Below are 12,498 nucleotides of genomic sequence, written 5' to 3' on the forward strand. Positions count from 1 at the left end.
GTAGGCATGTTTTTCCCTCAGACTTGATAATTTTGGAATCCGAAGGATTGGATGTGATACTCGGTATGGATTGGCTATCGAAGTATGGAGGAAACATTGATTGCGCCAATAGGTCAATTCTACTCACCACGCCGGAGGGAAAAAAGGTTAAGTATGTATCCAGGCATACTCCTAGGAGTACTCACATAAATTCCCTCACGGAGTTGTTCAGGAAGAAGTGCATGTAGTAAAGGATTACCTAGATGTATTTCCAGAGGAACTACCAGGCATGCCCCCAGATCGAGGCATTAAGTTTTTGATAGAGTTATTGCCAGGCACCGGACCAATATCAAAGAGACCATACCGGATGCCCGCAAATGATCTGGAGGAGATTAAGAAATAGATTAAGGAGTTATTGGAGAAAGGTTACATTCGACAAAGTTCGTCACCATGGGGAGCCCCAGTGCTCTTGGTTGAGAAGAAGGATAAGTCTCTGAGAATGGTGGTTGATTATCGGGCATTGAATGAAGTGACGATCAAGAACAAGTACCCACTGCCGATGATCAATGATTTGTTTGACCAGCTGCAAGGAGCTAAAGTCTTTTCCAAGATCGATCTTCGATCAGGATACCACCAACTGAAGATTCGAGAACAGGATATACCTAAGACAACTTTCACCACCAGGTACTGTTTGTATGAGTATACGGTTATGTCATTCGGATTGACTAACGCCCCTGCCTATTTCATGAGTATGACAAACAAGGTGTTCATGGAGTTCTTGGATAAATTTTTCGCGGTGTTCATTGATGACATTTTGGTGTACTCGAAGAATGAAGAGGAGCATAAGGAGCATTTGCGTTTAGTTCTCGAGAAGCTCAGGGAACTTCAGTTATATGCCAAGTTCAGCAAATGTGAGTTTTGGTTGTAAGGAAGTTGAATTCCTTGGACATGTTATATCAGGAGATGGTATAGCAGTAGACCCTATGATGGTTCAGTCAGTCACTGAGTGGTTGGCACCCACCTCAGTTGGAGAGATCCGCAGTTTTCTAGGACTCGCGGGATATTATCGGAGATTCATTGAGAATTTCTCTAAGATTGCAAAGCGCATGACAGAGCTATTGAAGAAGGACACCAAGTTTAAATGGACAGATGAATGTGAGGCAAGCTTTTCAGGAGTTGAAGAAACGTTTGGCTACAGCCCCAGTGCTGATTCTGCCAGATATACGCTAGGATTTGCAAGTGTATTGTGACGCGTCTCTCTTAGGACTTGGAAGTGTACTCGTCCAAGACGGAAGAGTTGTTTCGTATGCCTCACGACAGCTTCGACTGCATGAATTGAATTATGCCACGCATGATTTGGAGTTAGCATCCTTAGTGCATGCGCTCAAAACCTGGAGACATATTCTTATTGGAAACCATTGTGATGTGTACACGGACCATCAGAGTTTGAAGTACATTTTCACACAGAAGGAGTTAAATCCCAGGCAAAGGAGATAGTTGGAGCTCATAAAGGATTATGATATGAAGTTGCACTATCATCCAGGCAAGGCTGATAACCCACAAGTATAGGGGATCGCAACAGTTTTCAAGGGTAGAGTATTCAACCCAAATTTATTGATTCGACACAAGGGGAGCCAAAGAATATTCTCAAGTATTAGCAGCTGAGTTGTCAATTCAACTACACCTGGAAACTTAATATCTGCAGCAAAGTGTTTCGTAGCAAAGTAATATGATAGTAGTGGTAACGGTGGTAAAAGGTAACGGTAGCAAAAGTAATATTTTTGGTGTTTTATAGTGATTGTAATAGTAGCAATGGAAAAGTAAATAAGCAAAGAACAATATGAAAGCTCATAGGCAATGGATCGGTGATGGAGAATTATGCCGGATGCGATCAATCATGTAACAGTCATAACCTAGGGTGACACAGAACTAGCTCCAGTTCATCAATGTAATGTAGGCATGTATTCCGAATATAGTCATACGTGCTTATGGAAAAGAACTTGCATGACATCTTTTGTCCTACCTCCCGTGGCAGCGGGGTCCTATTGGAAACTAAGGGATATTAAGGCCTCCTTTTAATAGAGTACGGACCAAAGCATTAACACATAGTGAATACATGAACTCCTCAAACTACGGTCATCACCGGAGTGGTCCCGATTATTGTCACTTCGGGGTTGCCGGATCATAACACATAGTAGGTGACTATAGACTTGCAAGATAGGATCAAGAACTCTCAATATATTGATGAAAACATAATAGGTTCAGATCTGAAATCATGGCACTCGGGCCCTAGTGACAAGCATTAAGCATAGCAAAGTCATAGCAACATCAATCTCAGAACATAGTGGATACTAGGGATCAAACCCTAACAAAACTAACTCGATTACATGATAAATCTCATCCAACCCATCACTGTCCAGCAAGCCTACGATGGAATTACTCACGCACGGCGGTGAGCATCATGAAATTGGTGATGGAGGAAGGTTGATGATGACGATGGCGACGGATTCCCCTCTCCGGAGCCCCGAACGGACTCCAGATCAGCCCTCCCGAGAGAGTTTAGGGCTTGGCGGCGGCTCCGTATCGTAAAACGCAATGAATCCTTCCTCTGATTTTTTTCTCCCCGAAATGAATATATGGAGTCAAGGTTGAGGTCGGTGGAGTCAGGGGGCCCACAGGCAGGGGGCGCGCCCAGGGTAGGGCGGCCCCACCCTCGTGGACAGGGTGTGGGCCCCCCTGACGTGGATCTTTCTTCCAGTATTTTTTATATATTCCAAAATAATTCTCCGTTGATTTCAGGTCATTCCGAGAACTTTTATTTCTGCACAAAAATAACACCATGGCAATTCTGCTGAAAACAGCGTCAGTCCGGGTTAGTTCCATTCAAATCATGCAAGTTAGAGTCCAAAACAAGGGCAAAAGTGTTTGGAAAAGTAGATACGACGGAGACATATCAACTCCCCCAAGCTTAAACCTTTGCTTGTCCTCAAGCAATTCAGTTGAATAAACTGAAAGTGATAAAGAAAAACTTTTACAAACTCTGTATTTGCTCTTGTTGTTGTAAATATGTAAAGCCACCATTCAAGTTTTTCAGCAAAGATTATGAACTAACCATATTCACAATAACATTTAGGTCTCATGTTTACTCATATGCAATGGCATAATCAACTAGCGAGCAATAATAATAAATCTCGTTTGACAACACTTTCTCAAAACAATCATGATATGATATAACAAGATGGTATCTCGCTAGCCCTTTCTGAGACCGCAATAAATGCAGAGCACCTTTAAAGATCAAGGACTGACTAGACATTGTAATTCATTATAAAAGAGATCCAGTCAAGTCATACTCAATGTAAACTAATAGTAATGGATGCAAATGACAGTGGTGCTCTCCAACTGGTGCCTTTTAATAAGAGGGTGATGACTCAACATAAAAGTAAATATATAGGCCATTCACAGAGGGAAGCAGGGATTTGTAGAGGTGCCACAGCTCGGTTTTGAAATATATATGAATAATATTTTGAGCGGTATACTTTCATCGTCAACATAACAACTGAGAGATCTCGATATCTTCCATGCTACACACATTATAGCGGTTCCCAAACAGAATGGTAAAGTATATACTCCCCCTCCACCAAGAAGCATCAATCCATGGCTTTCTTAAAACAACGAGTGCCTCCAACTAACAAGAGTCCCGGGGGAGTTTTGTTTGAAGTTATTTTGATTTGATTTGCATAAAGCATGGGACTGGGCATCCCGGTGACCAACCCTTTTCTCATGAGTGAGGAGCGGAGTCCACTCCTCTTGAGAATAACCCGCCTAGCATGGAAGATACAGACAGACCTAGTTGACACATGAGCTATTCGAGCATACAAAACAGAATGTTTATTTGAAGGTTTAGAGTTTGGCACATACAAATTTACTGGGAACGACAGGTAGATACCGTATATTGGTAGGTATGGTGGACTCATATGGAATAACTTTGGGGTTTATGGAATTGGATGCACAAGCAGTATTCTCGCTTAGTACAGGTGAAGTCTTGAAAAAGACGGGGAAGCGACCAGCTAGAGAGCGTGTAACATCCCAAAATTCTAAATTTTGGAATGCTATATTAAATAAATTATTATGATTGTTTGTTGATTGTTGTGTGATTGATTGTGTGAAATTGAGTGAAAATTGAAACTTTTTGAAAGTTGAAAGAGAGGGAATAAAAGGACTTTCCCAAAACTTTTCATCTTGCATTTTGATCTCCATGAATTCAAATTCATTTCATCACAAAACCCTAGAGTGAAGATAACATGACTTCTTTCATTTAAAGAAATGAATAGGGGGCTGAGAAGATTTGAATTCCATTTGAGAATGTTTTAACTCAGCAACTTTATGCCACTCAAGGATTTTCATCAGAGAAGATAACATGACTTCTTCAAAATATATGAAATAGAGTGGGGAGTGATGAGAACACTTTTGAAATTTATTTGAATCACTTTTGAAAAAGTTTTCCATTTCGAGTTTCAAGATCTTTTCTCTAAAATAAAGAGAGGGATAAAATGACTTTCCAAAATATAAATGAGTTGGGAAAATTCTGTAGAATATTATTTGGAGTTATTGGAGTTTATTTGGTATTTATTATATTGACCAAAAGTGCATTTATTGCATTATAAAATTATTTTCTAAATCTTATATGCTTGAATAAATGTTCACTATGCTATAGATATTCCAAGATGATTTTAGAAATTATCGTGGTATTTTTAGGATTTTGTTTGGTCTTGTTTTGGGCTCCAAAAGCTTTTCTGTAAAAAAACACACGCACACTCACACACACGTGCTCAGGCCCAGCCAACCGCTGGCCAGAGCCGGCCCACGGCCACATCAAGCTCCCAGGCCGCCCGAGCACTTCACCTCGCACACCCGCGCCTCTCTCTCGCTCGCTCGCTCCCCCTCGCACTCGCTGCCAGGTGGACCCCACCCGGTCACCCCAACCTCCCGCACGCCACGCTCGGGATAGAGCTGCAGCTCGAGCTCCCGCACCTGCCGGGCGAAGCTCCCATGATAGAGCTTGTCGCGCAGCCTTCACAGCTCCTAACCTTGCCTATAAAAGCCCCGAGGCTCCTCGTTCGATCTCGCCATCTCTCTGATCCCCACGCCGCTCGTAGACCCTGCCCCATCCATTTGCATCTCGCTGGAGCACCACAGCGCCGCCGCCTCCCTCTGCTCTACCCCGTCGCCCCGACGACCGCAACCACCGCCGTCAGGACGCCCGCGACGTGTCTGTCCTCCCCGTCGCCTTCCCTGTCGTGGAGGACCGCCGCAGCTGCCGCCCCACCGGCGGAGAGCCCCGCCGGAGCACGGAGCTCCGTCGTCCTCGCGCCGCCCATCCGGACACCCCCGAGGATCCCTGCCTCCACCACCGCGACGCCAGCGCCACGCCGCACCCCTCCGCCCACTTTGCTGCCATCGAAGCCCGCTGGAACCGCCGCCGTGTCGACGACGAGGTCCTGGCCAACACCGGTGCCGCCGCAGTTGCCCTCTGTGAGCCGCCCTGCCTCCTCGTTCTGATCTAAGTCTAGTTTTTTGAACCGTTACATGAAAAACAAAACCGCTGGTTTTATTTTGAAACCGGTCGGTTCACTTAATTAGTTTAGCTGCGGTAGCCTGTTTTTCTTATATGTCGACCGTCCGCCGATTAAGCTCCGCAACAAATGGGTATGCACCAGTAGGAATCTGCCACGTGGCCAAGGGCCTGTTCGCAGTATATTTTAGTTTCTGTTTCACTGATTAGTCCCTAGGATTTGCAGATTGGTCCCTGAACTTTAGTTAGCCACAACTTTTAAACCCGTAGCTCAAATTCGATGAAACCAGCGGCAAATTCTTCGTATTGATTAGATCTATCCATTAGTGTCATGTTTGTTCACTTTTGTCAGATTCAAATTTGAAATTATTCAAACTTGAATTCAAACTTCAAATGGCCATATCTCCTAAACCACAGCTCCAATTAAGTTGATTCCTTTTGCGTTTGGACACTTTAGCCAAACCCTATCACCTAGAACTTTCTCAAAATATTTTCACACACCTAGGATCTATCCATGATAGTTTCACTTATATGCCTTATATGCACGATAGATCACATCACAGTTTTGCACCTTATGTCACTTATTGTTTTGCACCTAGAATTATTTGCATGCAAGTTATGTGTGTTAAATCCCCATTTGGTTTTCCGAGTCATGTGTGTTGCATGTTATTGCTCTTTGGAATGATTGCTTATGTGAATGCAATGTTTGACTTTATAGATTTTCATCGGAGAGTGACGAATAGTTCTATTAAGTAAATTTCTGAGAGCGATATAATCTTCATCAACTATTACCAGGCAAGTTCACATTTGATCATTCTTCAATTACCTATGTTTTATATTATGCACTTAGTCCTTTTGTGGTAGGATTGCATGGTAGGATTTATTGTTGCCAGATGGCTATGCCGTTACCTAGTAGTTCATTTGAGGTAGGTCTGATCTATACATCCTTGTCACCAGTGTGTAAGTTTATTTTTGCCTCGCTAAATGTAGACGTGGTTTGGGAAGCGAACATGGTGAGACATGAGTGACAAAGTAGTAATCAGGACCAAGACTTGTAAATGAACTACCTGGGCGGTATTTGGTTTGAATGGTGGCGAAGTACAGTGGGAGCATGCATGGTTAATCCATGGTGGTGCACCACTAGTGGTCGGCCGCCCAGGCTCAAAGAGATCAATCGTATTCTCATGTCTAGAAGCTTATGTGTGCAGCCACAAGCCAATATGGGCTCTGGCTTAGTTGAGTAGTTAGTGTGACCCCTTCCGGGATGGGCTAGCAGATGTAGAATGATGTAGGTGTACCGGCCTATCCGTGGGTTAAGGGGGAATTTCGAAAGACTATGTCTCGGTCATCCTGTTCTCAAACGCCAGGCAGTGCGAGAACTTCAAGGGAGGCGATCGAGTCTTGTGGGGAAAAGTGCGCAAACCTCTGCAGAGTGTTAAAACCTAATCGATTAGCCGTGTCCCCGGTTACGGACAACTTGAGCATCTAGTAGTGGAAATGCTGGGAGATCTCATCACTCTTAATTAAACAGTTGGGTTTTAAATGAAACTTTGGGAATGGATTGAGTTGGGTTTACCAACTCATCCTATGCTATACAGTAGTGGTAGAATAATATCTTTTATTCTAGGGAAAAACTAGCTTTATGCAAAAACTAAACTTAGAGCTTTCCACCAGCCAAATTGCATGTACAAATAGGTTCATTATTCTTATGATGTGACTTGCCAGTACATTCAATGTACTGACCTACAGGGCTGCAACGTCTTATGTTGCAGGAATTTCTACGACGAGTAAGAGTTACGTTGTAGGGTTACGGTCTACACTCAACTTGCCGTTGGCGTTGATGGGACTCCACACCCGTTGATTGTTTCCGCTGAGACTTTATGAGGTATATATCAGTTTTACGTTATTTATACATGTGATTGCACTTTGATATATACATTGATGTACTGTGTGTGCCAGCATACCGATCCAGGGATGGCACGGATACACAGAGGCTTGACCGTTGAGGTCGGGTCGCTACAGAGTGACAACAGTCATGAACATGCATTAAAATTAATCAACACCGAATGCAAGCATGAGTAGGATATAATGCACCATGAACATAAATATCGTAGAGGCTATGTTGATTTTGTTTCAACTACATGCGTGAACATGTGCCAAGTCAAGCCACTCGAATCGTTCAAAAGAGGATACCACCCTATCATACCACATCACAACCATTTTAATAGCATGTTGGCACGCAAGGTAAACCATTATAAGCTCCTAGCTAATTAAGCATGGCATAAGCAACTATAATCTCTAATTGTCATTGCAAACATGTTTATTCATAATAGGCTGAATCAGGAATACGATGAACTAATCATATTTACAAAAACAAGAGAGGTCGAGTTCATACCAGCTTTTCTCATCTCAATAAGTTCATCATATATCATCATTATTGCCTTTCACTTGCACGACCGAATAGTGTGGAAAATAATAATAGTGCACGTGCATTGGACTAAGCTGGAATCTGCAAGCATTCAATTCAAGAGAGAAGACAAGGTAATATGGGCTCTTTGTTAGATCAACAATAATGCATATGAGAGCCACTCAACATTTTCATTATGGTCTTCTCCTCTCGACCCCCAAAGAAAAGAAACAATAAAACTATTTACACGGGAAAGCTCCCAACAAGCAAAAGAAGAACGAGAAATCTTTTTGGGTTTTTTTAATTATTACTACTACAGCATGGAAAGTAAACTATAAAGCTACAACTATTTTTTGTTTTTCTGTAACACCCCGGATATGAGTTTCCCAATTTGTACTCCAACTCTTGCCGTTTCCGGCGTTAAGTTATTTTATTTTCTCGGGTTCGGGTTTTTGTCTCCGTGTGTTGTTGTCGTTGTCATGCATCTCATATCATGTCATCATGTGCATTGCATTTGCATACGTGTTCATCTCATGCATTCGAGCATTTTCCCCGTTGTCCGTTTTGCATTCCGGCGCTTCGTTCTCCTCCGGTGGTCATTTCTAGCTTTCTTTCGTGTGTGGGGATTAAACATTTCCGGATTGGACCGAGACTTGCCAAGCGGCCTTGGTTTACTACCGGTAGACCGCCTGTCAAGTTTCGTACCATTTGGACTTCGTTTGATACTCCAACGGTTAACCGAGGGACCGAAAAGGCCTCGTGTGTGTTGCAGCCCAACACCCCTCCATTTTGGCCCAAAACCCACCAAAACCCGTCGCCTATCATCGAGCTTCCCTTCAAACTTTGCAAATGTTCATGACGTGTTCCATGTCTCTTAGCTTCGAAAGTGCTTCAAGACTCCTGACCGCACATCAACTTCGAGGACATTGAGCTCCAAGAAGATCTCTCTATCGTGAGCACCCAGTTGCTATTCTTGAAGAGACTGAACGCAAGACTCGCAATAAGTCAATCAAATTCCTCAAAGTCAAGTGGTCACACCATTCCGACCGTGAAGCTACCTGGGAACGCGAGGATCACCTCCGTTCTGAGTACCCGGCGTTCTTTCAGTCCTAGATCTCGGGACGAGATCCTTTCGTAGTGGTGGAGTGTTGTAACACCCCGGATGACTTTCCCAATTGTACTCCAACTCTTGCCGTTTCCGGCGTTAAGTTATTTTATTTCTCGGGTTCGGGTTTTGTCTCCGTGTGTTGTTGTTTGTCATGCATCTCATATCATGTCATCATGTGCATTGCATTTGCATACGTGTTCATCTCATGCATTCGAGCATTTTCCCCGTTGTCCGTTTTGCATTCCGGCGCTTCGTTCTCCTCCGGTGGTCATTTCTACCTTTCTTTCGTGTGTGGGGATTAAACATTTCCGGATTGGACCGAGACTTGCCAAGCGGCCTTGGTTTACTACCGGTAGACCGCCTGTCAAGTTTCGTACCATTTGACTTCGTTTGATACTCCAACGGTTAACCGAGGGACCGAAAAGGCCTCGTGTGTGTTGCAGCCCAACACCCCTCAATTTGGCCCAAAACCCACCAAAACCCTCTCCATCATCTAGAGCGTTCGATCACGATCGCGTGGCCGAAAACCGCACCTCATTTGGACTCTCCTAGCTCCCTCTACCTATAAATAAGCCTCCCCCCGAAAATCCCGGGTCATTCGCACCCTAACCCTAGCCCCGCTCTCCGCGCGCCGGACAACGTCCGGCGCGCCGGACATCGCCGCCGCCCACCAGGCCGACACGTGGCGCCGGGCCCCACATCGCCGCCGCCGCCCGGCCCGCCGGCCCGCCGGCCCCCGCGGCCCGCCTCTCGCCGCGCCCCGCGCCTCCTCCCCGCCTCCAGCGCCGCCCGCGCCCGCCCGGCGCCGCCCTTCGCCGCCCTGCCGCCGACCTTGGCCGGCGAGCTCCGCAGCTCCGGCCGCCGGTGCGCGCCGCCCCGCCACCGCGCCCGCCTCCCCACCGACGCCCGCGGCCACCACCACCCTCTCCGGCGTCCTCCTCCGACTACGGCGAGCTCCGGCCACCACCACCATCTCCGGAGACCTCCGGTGAACAGTAACTCCGGCGAACCTCGGGATCCACGCCGGCTGGATCTAGATCTGGATCTGAGACGGTTGACTTTTTGCCCGAAACCCTAATCCTTGTGCTCCTGTTCATCATGCTATTAATCTCCGCATCTGTACTCGTTTTTGGCATATAGCATATCAAAATGTTCGTCTCAGAGAGTACATCATTTCATTCCATTGCATCATTTTCATTTGATTTTATCTTGATGCCCGAAAAGCTGTTAGAAGAGGGCTACTTGAGATAATTGTCAGATCTGCTACTCCATTTAGATATTTGTCATTTTTGCCATGATTATTGTGTGCATGATATGCCCATGAGCTCTACATATGTTTTGTTAAGGGTTTTTCCATCTTTCCAGAGGTGCAACCCATGTATTTTTTTGATGTGTGTGGTGACTAGCACAATCTTGCAAAGTGAGGCACTTGGTAGCATTTCCACTAAGTCCTTGAGCTGTTTATCTCATATGGCCATATGTTCATGTTGTTTCCTAGTGATCCGTGCCTCTTTTGAGGATGATCAGTAAGGATGTTTTGTTAATCTTGTAGTGCTCTATCCATCCATGTCTTTGTTTGCAATTATGGAGCACCCTAGCTTGAGTCAATCGAGCTCTACTTTTGCTACTTCGTGAATCTGGGCAGATTGTCTACTTGTTAGAATTTTGCCGATGATGTTGTAGTTGATCCGTGCATGCTATGCTATTGTTCTTGCCATGTCTAGCTTGCATTTTGTGTGTTCTTGATAGATGTATGCTTAGCTTTTCATGTCTTGCTCCGTAGTGAGTGCATCGAGCTCGTAAACATGCCTACTTGATATCTGTTTTCAGCATGCTCCAGTTTTCACCAAGTCTGTGATCTGATTATGTTTTTGCCATGTTCACATGCTTGCAATTGTATTTTCTGATCCCTTTTGGCTCAAGGTCACTAAGGGACTTTTGTTAAGCTCTTTGAGTAGCTCCATGCCATGCTTTACTTTGCCATGTTCAGGTCCTGTAGCATGTAGTTTTGTTGCTCCGAAGAGTGCTACCTGATCTGAAATTCCAGACAAGTGTTAATTTCACTAAGTCTGAGATCTGTTTGCCATATGCATTTTTGCCATGCTTGTTTGAACCTGTTAATGGATGAATTGGCCGTAGCTCAGTGCTAGACTTTTGTTAAGCATCTTGAATGCATCCCTGCCATGTATTTTGTTGTGCCATGTTTGGGTGCTGTAGCATGTTCATCTCGTTGCATTTAGATGACTACTTGCTGTAAATCGCAGACCGGTGTCATATTTGAATCGCTTGCCATTTCCAAACCGTAACTCCGATTCCGGCGTTCTTTATATCGTTTTCAAGCGATTTCATCTCATCTTTCCAGTGGCACACTTGGATTTCCAAGTTGAGGCCAGGTTCATGCATCCTTGTCAAATCTTGCATATGCATCCCGCATCGCATCCCGCATAGCATATCATATTTGCATCATATTGTTTGAGCTTTGCACGTGGTTGATTGTGTCCTTGTTGCTTGTTTGTCTTGTTTGGGTAGAGCCGGGAGACGAGTTCGCTAACGAGGAGCCCGTTGAGTTTGCTTTCGAGGATCCAGTCAACTCTGACAACTTTGCAGGCAAGATGATCATACCCTCGAAATCACTACTATCTTTGCTATGCTAGATTTGCTCGCTCTTTTTCTATGCCAATGCTACGATGCCTACCACTTGCTTTCAAGCCTCCCAAATTGCCATGTCAAACCTCTAACCCACCATGTCCTAGCAAACCGTTGATTGGCTATGTTACCGCTTTGCTCAGCCCCTCTTATAGCGTTGCTAGTTGCAGGTGAAGATTGGAGGCCGTTCCTTGTTGGAACTTTTATTTACTTGTTGGGATATCATTATATTGCCATGTTATCTTAATGCATCTATATACTTGGTAAAGGGTGGAAGGCTCGGCCTCTCGCCTAGTGTTTTGTTCCACTCTTGCCGCCCTAGTTTCCGTCATATCGGTGTTATGTTCCCGGATTTTGCGTTCCTTACGCGGTTGGGTTATAATGGGAACCCCTTGATAGTTCGCCTTGTTTAAAGCTTTTCCAGCAATGCCCAACCTTGGTTTTACCATTTGCCACCTAGCCTCTTTTCCCTTGGGTTTCCGGAGCCCGAGGGTCATCTTATTTTAAACCCCCCCGGGCCAGTGCTCCTCTGAGTGTTGGTCCACCTGTCAGCTGCCGGTGGCCACCAGGGGCAACTCTGGGCTGGCCTACCCATACCTAGGACAATCTGAGTGTGCCCTGAGAAAGAGATATGTGCAGCTCCTATCGGGATTTGTCGGCACATTCGGGCGGTGTTGCTGGTTGTTTTAACCTGTCGAAGTGTCTTGAAGAACCGAGGATACCGAGTCTGATCGGAACGTCTCGGGAGGAGGTCTATTCCTTCGTTGACCGTGAGAGCTTGTCATG

This window comes from Triticum urartu, chromosome 3 (assembly GCF_003073215.2).
Source record: "Triticum urartu cultivar G1812 chromosome 3, Tu2.1, whole genome shotgun sequence".
NCBI lineage: Eukaryota > Viridiplantae > Streptophyta > Magnoliopsida > Poales > Poaceae > Triticum > Triticum urartu.